Raw genomic sequence first — 8,899 nt, 5'->3', positions numbered from 1 at the left:
GCTCCGATCCGGCCGATTAACCCCTTCGATGCATCGATCAACGCGATCGATGCATCGAAGTGTCTTGTAGCCTGTCGGCAACCACGATGGTTGCCACGGGCGCGGGTGTCAGCTGTTTGTCACAGCTGACATCGTGCTCTAACGGCCAGGACCGGAGCTAGGCTCCGATCCGGCCGATTAACCCCTTAGATGCATCTAAGCTGCATCTAAGTGATTAGACAGCACGCTATGGTTGCTAATGACAACCATCGGCACACGCGGTTGTTCCGATGGTTGCTATGGCAACCATAGCCTAACAATCGCTTCCTAGTACGGAAGCCTGTTAGGCCCCGCCGGGAGGCGAAGCCTAATAGGCTTGCTGTCAGTGAATAGCTGACAGCTCTATTACACTGCACTATGTAGGTATTGCAGTGTATTAGAATAGCTTCATGCCTTCAAGTTCCCTAGTGGGACACAAAATAAAGGTAAAACAAGTTAATAAAAATGTTGTAAAAAAGTTAAAAAAAAGAAGTTTCATGAAAAAAATAAGTTGCAAAAAACACTAACAGCCTTTTTTCCTATAATAAGTCTTTTATTATAGGAAAAACAGAAAAACATAAAAAAAAGTACACATATGTGGTATCACCGCGTCCGTAACGACCCAAACTATAAAAATATCATGCTATTTTACCCGTACGGTGAACACCATAAAAAAAATTAATAAAAATCGATTCCAGAATCGCTGTTTGTTAGTCACTACCCCTCGCAAAACAGAATAAAAAAAGGGATCTAAAAGTTGCATGTACCCCAAAATGATACCATTAAAAACTGAAGCCCGTCCCGCAAAAAACAAGCCCTCCCACAGCTTTTTTGACGGAAAAATAAAAAAGTTATGGCTCTCAGAATCTGGTGACACAAAAAATAAATTTGAAACAAGTGATTTTATCGTGTAGACGCTGCAAAGCATAAGAGAAACTATATACATCTGGTATCGCCGTAATCGTACCGACCCGCAGAATAAAGTAAAATTGTCATTAATAGCGCATGGCGAACGCCGTAGATTTTTTTTTATAAAAAACATCAGAATTGCAGGTTTTTGGTCACCTTGCTTGCCAAAAAAATTAAATACAAAGTGATCAAAAAAATCGCATGTACCCCAAAATGGTACCAATGAAAACTACAGATTGTCCCGCAACAAATAAGCCCTCACACAGCTCTGGTGGTGAAAAAAAAAAAGTTCTGGCTCTCAGAATATGGCGATGCAAAATGTGCAGAGTGTCCAAAAGCGGATAAGATCTGGCACCATTTATCAGTGCGACACCGGCCACATATCTGCGGATTATTATTTATTTACCCCATTATTACACCCTCTTATTATGCCCCTGATGTACTCCGTACAGATTACATGTGCCCCCCACATTATAAACTGAAATACCAGCAAAACCCCAAACAAAACTGCCACTAAGCAAAATCTGCGCTCCAAAAGCCAAATGGCGCTCTCTCCCTACTGAGCCCCACAGGGTGCCCAACGTGCAGTTTACCTCCACATATATGGCATCGCCATACCCGGGAGAACCCGCTTAACAGTTTGAGGTATTTGTCTTCAGTGGCATGAACTGGGCACAAAATATTGTGCACTAAAATGGCATATACCTGTGGAAATTTGCAATTTTCACTTTGCACCATCCACTGAGCACTCATTTATTATAGAAAAAAAAACCCTGTGTGGTCAAAATGCTCACTACACCCATTAATAAAATGCCTTCAGGGGTGCAGTTTCCAAAATGGGGGTCACTACTTGGGGGTTTGTTTTACTATTTGAGCCCAGAGCCCTGGGCCAATGCTGCAAAAATCACCAAAATAGGTCTCACATGCGCCTTTCATGCCTAAGCCCTGTCATATATCCAGGCAAATGATAAATGCCTTGAGGGGTGTAGTTTACAAAATGGGGTCACTTCTCAGGGTTTTACACTCTACTCTGGTACCTAAGGGAGCTCTGCAAATGCGACATGGCGCCCCTACACCAGTCCAGCAAAATCTGTGCTCTAAAAGCCACATGGCACTCCTTCCATTTTGAGCTCTGCCATGTGCCCAAACAGAAGTTTAGGGCCACACATGGGGTATTGCCGTACTCTGGAGAAATTGGGAAACAAATTATGTGTGGTTTTTTCTAATATTACCCCTTGTGGAAAAAAAATTTGGTGCAAAACGACATATTTTTGGGGGAAAAAAAATAATTTTTCATTTTCACTGCCTCATTCTAATACAATCTATGAAACACCTGTTGGATCAAAATACTCATTACACCCCTAGATGATTACCCTGAGGGGTATAGTTTCCAAAATGGAGACACATCTCAGGGGTTTCTACTGTACGGGTACCTCAGGGACTCTGCAAATGCGACATGGCGCCCAAAAAACTATCAACCAAAATCTACATGCCAAGTAGCACTCCTGCTATTCTGAGCCCTGCGGTGTATCCAAGCAGCAGTTTATAACCACATATGGGGTATTACCGTACTTGGGAGAAATTGGTTTACAATTGTTGGGGCGCTTTTTCTCCTTTATTCCTTGTGAAAATGAAAAAAATTCAACATTTTAGTGGAAAGAATGTAGATTTTCATTTTCACTGCATTATTCCAATAATTCAGCAAAAAAACTGTGGGGTCAAAATGCTCACTATACCGCTAGATAAATTCCACGAGGGGTATAGTTTCCCAAATGGGGTCACTTTTGCAGAGTTTGCACTATTTTGGCCCCTCAGTGGCTTTGCAAATGTGACATGGGGCCGCAAACCATTCCAGCAAAACTTGAGCTCCAAAAGTCAAATGGCGCTCCGTCCTTTCTAACTTCCGCCATGTGTCCAAACAGCAGTTTATTACCACATATTGGGTATTGCTGTGCTCAGAAGAGTTTGCTTTACAAATATTGGGGTGTTTTTTTTCCTTTATCTATTGTAAAAATGAAAAAATCTGAGCTAAAACTACATTTTATTAGAAAAAAATTTAGATTTTCAATTTCACGGCATAATTCCCATAAGTTCAACAAAAACCGTGTAGTGTCAAAATGCTAACTATACCCCTAGAAAAATTCCTTGAGGGATGTAGTTTCCAAAATGGGGTCACTTTTGGGGAGTTTCCACTGTTATGGTCCCTCCAGGGCTTTGCAAACACGACATGGCACCGAAAACCAATGCAGCAAAATCTGCGCTCCAAAATCCAAATGGCCCTCGTTCCCTTCTGAGCCCTGCCGTGGGTCCAAACAGCAGTTTATTACCACATATAGGGTATTCCCGTATTCGGGAGACATTGCTTTACAAATGTTGGGGTGCTTTTTCTCCTTTATTCCTTGTAAAATCTAAAACATCGTATGTTTTTTCAGAAAAAAAGTAGATTTTCCTTTTCACAGACCAGTTCCAATAAATTTAGCAAAAAACCTGTGGCCTAAAAATGCTAACTATACCTCTTGAAAAATTCCTTGAGGGGTGTAGTTTCCAAAATGGGGTCACTATTGGGGAGTTTCCACTGTTATGGTCCCTCCAGGGCTTTGCAAACACGACATGGTACCGAAAACCATTCCAGCAAAATCTGCGCTCCAAAATCCAAATGGCCCTCGTTCCCTTCTGAGCCCTGCCGTGGGTCCAAACAGCAGTTTATTACCACATATGGGATATTGCCGTAATCGGGAGACATTGCTTTACAAATGTTGGGGTGCTTTTTCTCCTTTATTCCTTGTAAAAACTAAAACATCGTATGTTTTTTAAGAAAAAAAGTAGATTTTCATTTTCACAGACTAGTTCCAATAAATTTAGCAAAAAACCTGTGTGCTAAAAATGCTAACTATACCTCTTGAAAAATTCCTTGAGGGGTGTAGTTTCCAAAATGGGGTCACTTTTGGGGGTTTCCACTGTTTTGGCACCACAAGACCTCTTCAAACCTGACATGGTGCCTAAAATATATTCTAATAAAATAGAGGCCCCAAAATCCACCAGGTGCTCCTTTGCTTCTGAGGCCGGTATTTCAGTCCATTACCACACTAGGGCCACATGTGGGATATTTCTAAAAATTGCAGAATCTGGGCAATAAATATTGAGTTGCATTTCTTGGGTAAAACCTTCTGTGTTACAGAAAAAACTGTATTACAAATGAATTTAGTAAAAAAAAATTGAAATTTGTAAATTTCACCTCTACTTTGCTTTATTTCCTGTGAAATGCCTAAAGGGTTAAAAAAAAATCTGAATGTGGTTTTGAACACTTTGAGGGGTGCAGTTTTTAAAATGGGGTGTTTTAAAGGGGGTTTCTAATATATAAGGCGCTGAAAGCCACTTCAGAACTGAACTGGTCCCTGAAAAAATACCCTTTTGAAATTTTCTTGAAAATGCGAGAAATTGCAGCTAAAGTTCTAAGCCTTGTAACGTCCTAGAAAAATAAAAGCACGTTCAAAAAACGATGCAAACATAAAGTAGACATATGGGAAATGTTAACTAGTAAATATTTTGTGTGGTATTACGATCTGTTTTACAAGCAGATACATTACAATTTAGAAAAATGCAGATTTTTGCAAATTTTCTCTCAATTTTGGTGTTTTTTTCAAATAAATATTGAATTTAACGACGAAATTTTTTCAGTATCATAAAGTACAACATGTCACGAGAAAACAATCTCAGAATCGCTTGGATAGATAAAAGCATTCCGGAGTTATTACCACATAAAGTGACACATGTCAGATTTGCAAAAATCGGCTGTGCCACAAGGCCAAAACAGGCTGTGTCCTTAAGGGGTTAAAAAAGGTTTATTGTGTACACAGAACTCTGAATTCCTATTCAGAACTGACATCATTATTAATTACAGTAGTTTATATAGCCAATATGACGTATGTGTAACATGTGCACCAGGAGACCAAGAGAATTAGCATACAATAGAATATGTGTGCATTACACAACTTGGTATCATATACAATGGGGTCCAGATAAGGTGGTTTATCATATACAATGGTGGTTGTTTACATAATGAAATAAAAAGAAGGTTATGTGAACAGATGTAATCCCTGTCTGTTAAAGAGGCTCTGTCACCAGATTATAAGCGTATATATTGAATAATTTTAGATTTATGCTAATTCGTTTCTTAATGCCCAACTGGGAGTTTTTTAGCGTTTGTGGGCATTGTAAAGAGAAGTGTATGATGCTGACCAATCAGCGTCATACACTTCTCTCCATTCATGTCCATTTGTATTCACAAATGTGCTGTGCTGTCACATACACCCACATTAACTTTACTGAGGTGTCTTGAGAGTGAATAAACATTGCCTCCAGCGAGGACGCAATGTCTATTCACACTCCCGACACTTCGGTAAAGTTTGCGTGGGACTTAATCACAGCACAAGCGTGATCTCGCGAGATCACGCTGTGAATGACAGCTCAGTGTGATCTCACGAGATCACGCAGTGCTGTGTGAGTAAGTCCCACAAAACTTTACCGAAGTGTCGGGAGTGTGAATAGACATCGCATCCTGGCTGGAGGCAATGTCTATTCACTCTCAAGACACTTCAGTAAAGTTAATGTGGGTGTATGTGACAGCACAGCGTGATCTCGGGAGATTACGCTGTGCTGAGTACAAATGGACATTAATGGAAAGAAGTGTTTGACGCTGATTGGTCAGCGTCATACACTCCTCTTTACAACGCCCACTTGGTCAAAAGTTACAAAACGCCCAGTTGGGCATTAAGAAACTAATTAGCATAAATCTAAAATTGCTCATAACTTGCTCAAAAATTATCGTTTTTCAAAATAAAAAAATACTATTGTTATCCACATTACAGCGCCGATCAGATTATGTAGGAGATAGGGCACTTATAATGTGGTGACAGAGCCTCTTTAACTGACACAGCAGAATCAATAAATGGTTAACTGCTACTAACCTACAAGTTACCATTCTCCATATTGCTACATTAGCAAAAAGTTTAATTTCTTAATTTTTCCCCATAAAAATTCACATCTCGTTTTGTGCACACATTTGTCGTATACGGCGACATATACGTTTTAAAAGTTACAAAAACGTATGCTTATTTTTTTTATAGTATACGTTTCTATATGTTTCTGTCCATTCTAACTTCTAAAAATGTATACGTTTTTTATTCTTGAACTAAATCATTAAAGCTTTGTAAAGTGAAAATATGAAGGAAGTAGTAGACGGTGGGCAGTGGGAGGCACTATTTTGTCACATGATCTTGCTGATTTCCCATATATGGTATGAAAAACATATACGTTTGACATATGCAAACGTAGGGTTTAAGTTGGCATACATCCTCCATACGTCACTATTGACTTCAATACAGATAAAAATGTATATGTGTGGTATACATTTTGGAAAGGTACTGAAAAGCGTAGTAGACTACGCTTTTCAGGACTTGAAAAAAAAAGAATAGCACATAAGCTCACAAAACGTATATATAAACTACTTTATTAGGGCATCCGTCGTGACCAGAGAAATCAACGTGCAAGATTCACACAGTTTTTTCATGTCAAAATGTGCACAGTAAAAACTAGATGTGATCTTAGCCTAACACAGTGCATGTTCCCTTTTGCTGAAGGGGTCATAGTCCCTAGTGGCGATATTTAATATTGCCCTGGAACCCTTTATGGATACCTTTAGACAAACCAGTACCCTTTCACACAGGGCCTCAACAAAATTGAGAACTCTCCTATGCTCCTTTCCCAAGCCATAACTGAATTCTTCCTGTTTATAATACACCAGATATTTCTAAATCTTCCATTTGAGAAGCACATAATCCATAATAAGAGGAGAGCTTATCGCCCTGGGCAGTATACTTGAAAAGCAAAGGGAATCCAAAATGAATACCCTCCTCTCCGAAATCTTATCACTAGAAAATTTTAGAAAGAAAGCCAACGTAATTACGATTCAAAGGGAAAGCGAGGTTTTGAAAATCCAATTTGAAAAACCTTCTTAACATTAAGGCCTCTAGAGCGTTTAAGATATGTAAATTTAAACAATATGCCCATCGCAATAGGGGTTCTAAGCTGACTACTCTGTTTATAAAAAAAAAAAGATCTTTCATTTATTTTATTAAGTCTGACAGGGGCTATACAGTGACACATTTTTTTTATTTTTTATTTTTTTTTGAAAGCCCGAGTCGTGCTTTCTATCACCCAAGTGCAAAAAAAGTGCAGAGGTGCCACACAAAAAGTGCACAAGGATGCGGTCTATCGCAGCCCTTCTCTTAAAAGAGAGAGGCCCCGCATAACCATTCCCTGACCCTCCAAACCTTAGGCCTAGAGGATCAAGGATCGATGGTCCCCCCTCGCCAAAGCTTAGGGAGACCCAAACACACTCCTAGGCTTCTACCTGGGCTGCCACCCCAGTGTCCACCTAGGAGCCTGCATCCTAGTTGCACCTCCCCTCCGAAGAAGGGAGGCCGGGTTGCAGGGGAAAAAGGAACCAGAAGGCCACACATTTTCCCCCTAGACCTCAGGAGGGTCCCAAAAGGGCACCGCATCCCAAAATCCTTGTGACAAACGTGACAAACACACAGTGAAAAACAAAATTAAATAAGTGGATGTGCGCTGTGATACAGCCTGGACATCCGCCAGGTATATAAAAATTCCTCATCTCCCAGCCAGAAGGCCGGGAGAAAAAAAGGTGTGTGCTTAGAAGTGTGAAAGAAGAGTGCGTGCAAGTGTGCCTTCACTCAGTGGGATCCCACCCCCAGTGAGTTAGGGCACCCCAGGGTCACCAGCCCTGGGGCACATAGCAACTCGGGCTTTCATACTACCCAACCTCCTGACCTTGATCCGGCGGTCGCCTGGTCACCTACAAATGGTACCTTTAAACCAAATGCGTACACCAGAACGATGACCGTTGTGGTTCCCTGCCCTCACCTCGGCGTTCTGTCATCCCCCTACGATGGCCCACGAACCACCGGCAGGGATGATTACTAACCTCAGCTTGAGCAGGTACTACACTTGATCTTAGCCAAAAGGCCGAGAAGCGATACAGTGACACATACCTCTGCTATCGCTGAGGAATTCAAGACATTTTATGAACATCTTTAAAATCTAAATCCCTTGGAGACTTTTCCACCTTCCCTGTTTAGGTTAGAGTAAATAGATGTATTTCTGGACCCAGACTTTCTCAGGAGGCACAAGATAATCTTGCCTCCCCTTTTACCCTAGCCAAAATAACAGAAGACCTTGCCAATATACAAGCTGGAAAACGTCCAAGACTAGATGGTTTTCCCATAAATTATAAAAAATCTAAAGGCATTCTGGTCCAACATTTTCTCACAGTGTGTAATTCAGTTCTTGGTGGTTACAGCTTCCTGCCCCAGACTTTGAAAGCATACATTACTATTATACATAAGAAGGGGAAAAGATAGAGAGTTATGTGTGAATTGTAGACCTATCTCCCACCTTAACTGAGACTTTAAATGGCAGGTAAGATTCTGGCTCATAGTCCCTGCCTTTTTTGAGGATTTGATAGGCCCAAAACAGAAGGGGCCTTGCAGAGAGGGCAAGTTTAACTCTGAAAGATTTATAATTATCATAAGCTTTATGTAAGAAATATTGGCACTATGTCAGACTCTTTCAACATCAATAACGGTACGTATAAGGGATTCTGTCTTTCGCTCGCTTTACATTTTAGTTTTAGAAACCCTTATTCAAACCATAAGCCAATCTTGATCTCCCATTTGGCTCCCCATTTTGATATTGAAAAACATCTTTTATGTTATCATAACCTAGTTTTTCTATGGTCTCCATTTGTTCCCTCCAAAGATCTGCAAATCTCTAGTGCTATCACGAAAGGCACAATAAAGGTTTGCCAATCTACCCCCTCCCAGCAGATCTCATTGTTTCTCTCTTCTCCACTGATACTTCTCTCACTAGTAGCCTCATTCATGCTTAAAAA

The 8,899-nt window shown here is 40.5% G+C and overlaps 1 pseudogene; it reads right to left on the bottom strand.

Annotated features, from left to right (window-relative positions):
- Positions 1-7,916: 7,916 nt before the first annotated feature.
- Positions 7,917-7,986, bottom strand: LOC142722433 (U2 spliceosomal RNA; annotated as a pseudogene).
- Between the last annotated feature and the right edge of the window lie 913 nt (positions 7,987-8,899).

Source organism: Rhinoderma darwinii, chromosome 1 (genome assembly GCF_050947455.1).
Source record: "Rhinoderma darwinii isolate aRhiDar2 chromosome 1, aRhiDar2.hap1, whole genome shotgun sequence".
Classification (NCBI taxonomy): domain Eukaryota; kingdom Metazoa; phylum Chordata; class Amphibia; order Anura; family Rhinodermatidae; genus Rhinoderma; species Rhinoderma darwinii.
This window is presented reverse-complemented; position numbering and strand designations above follow the sequence as displayed.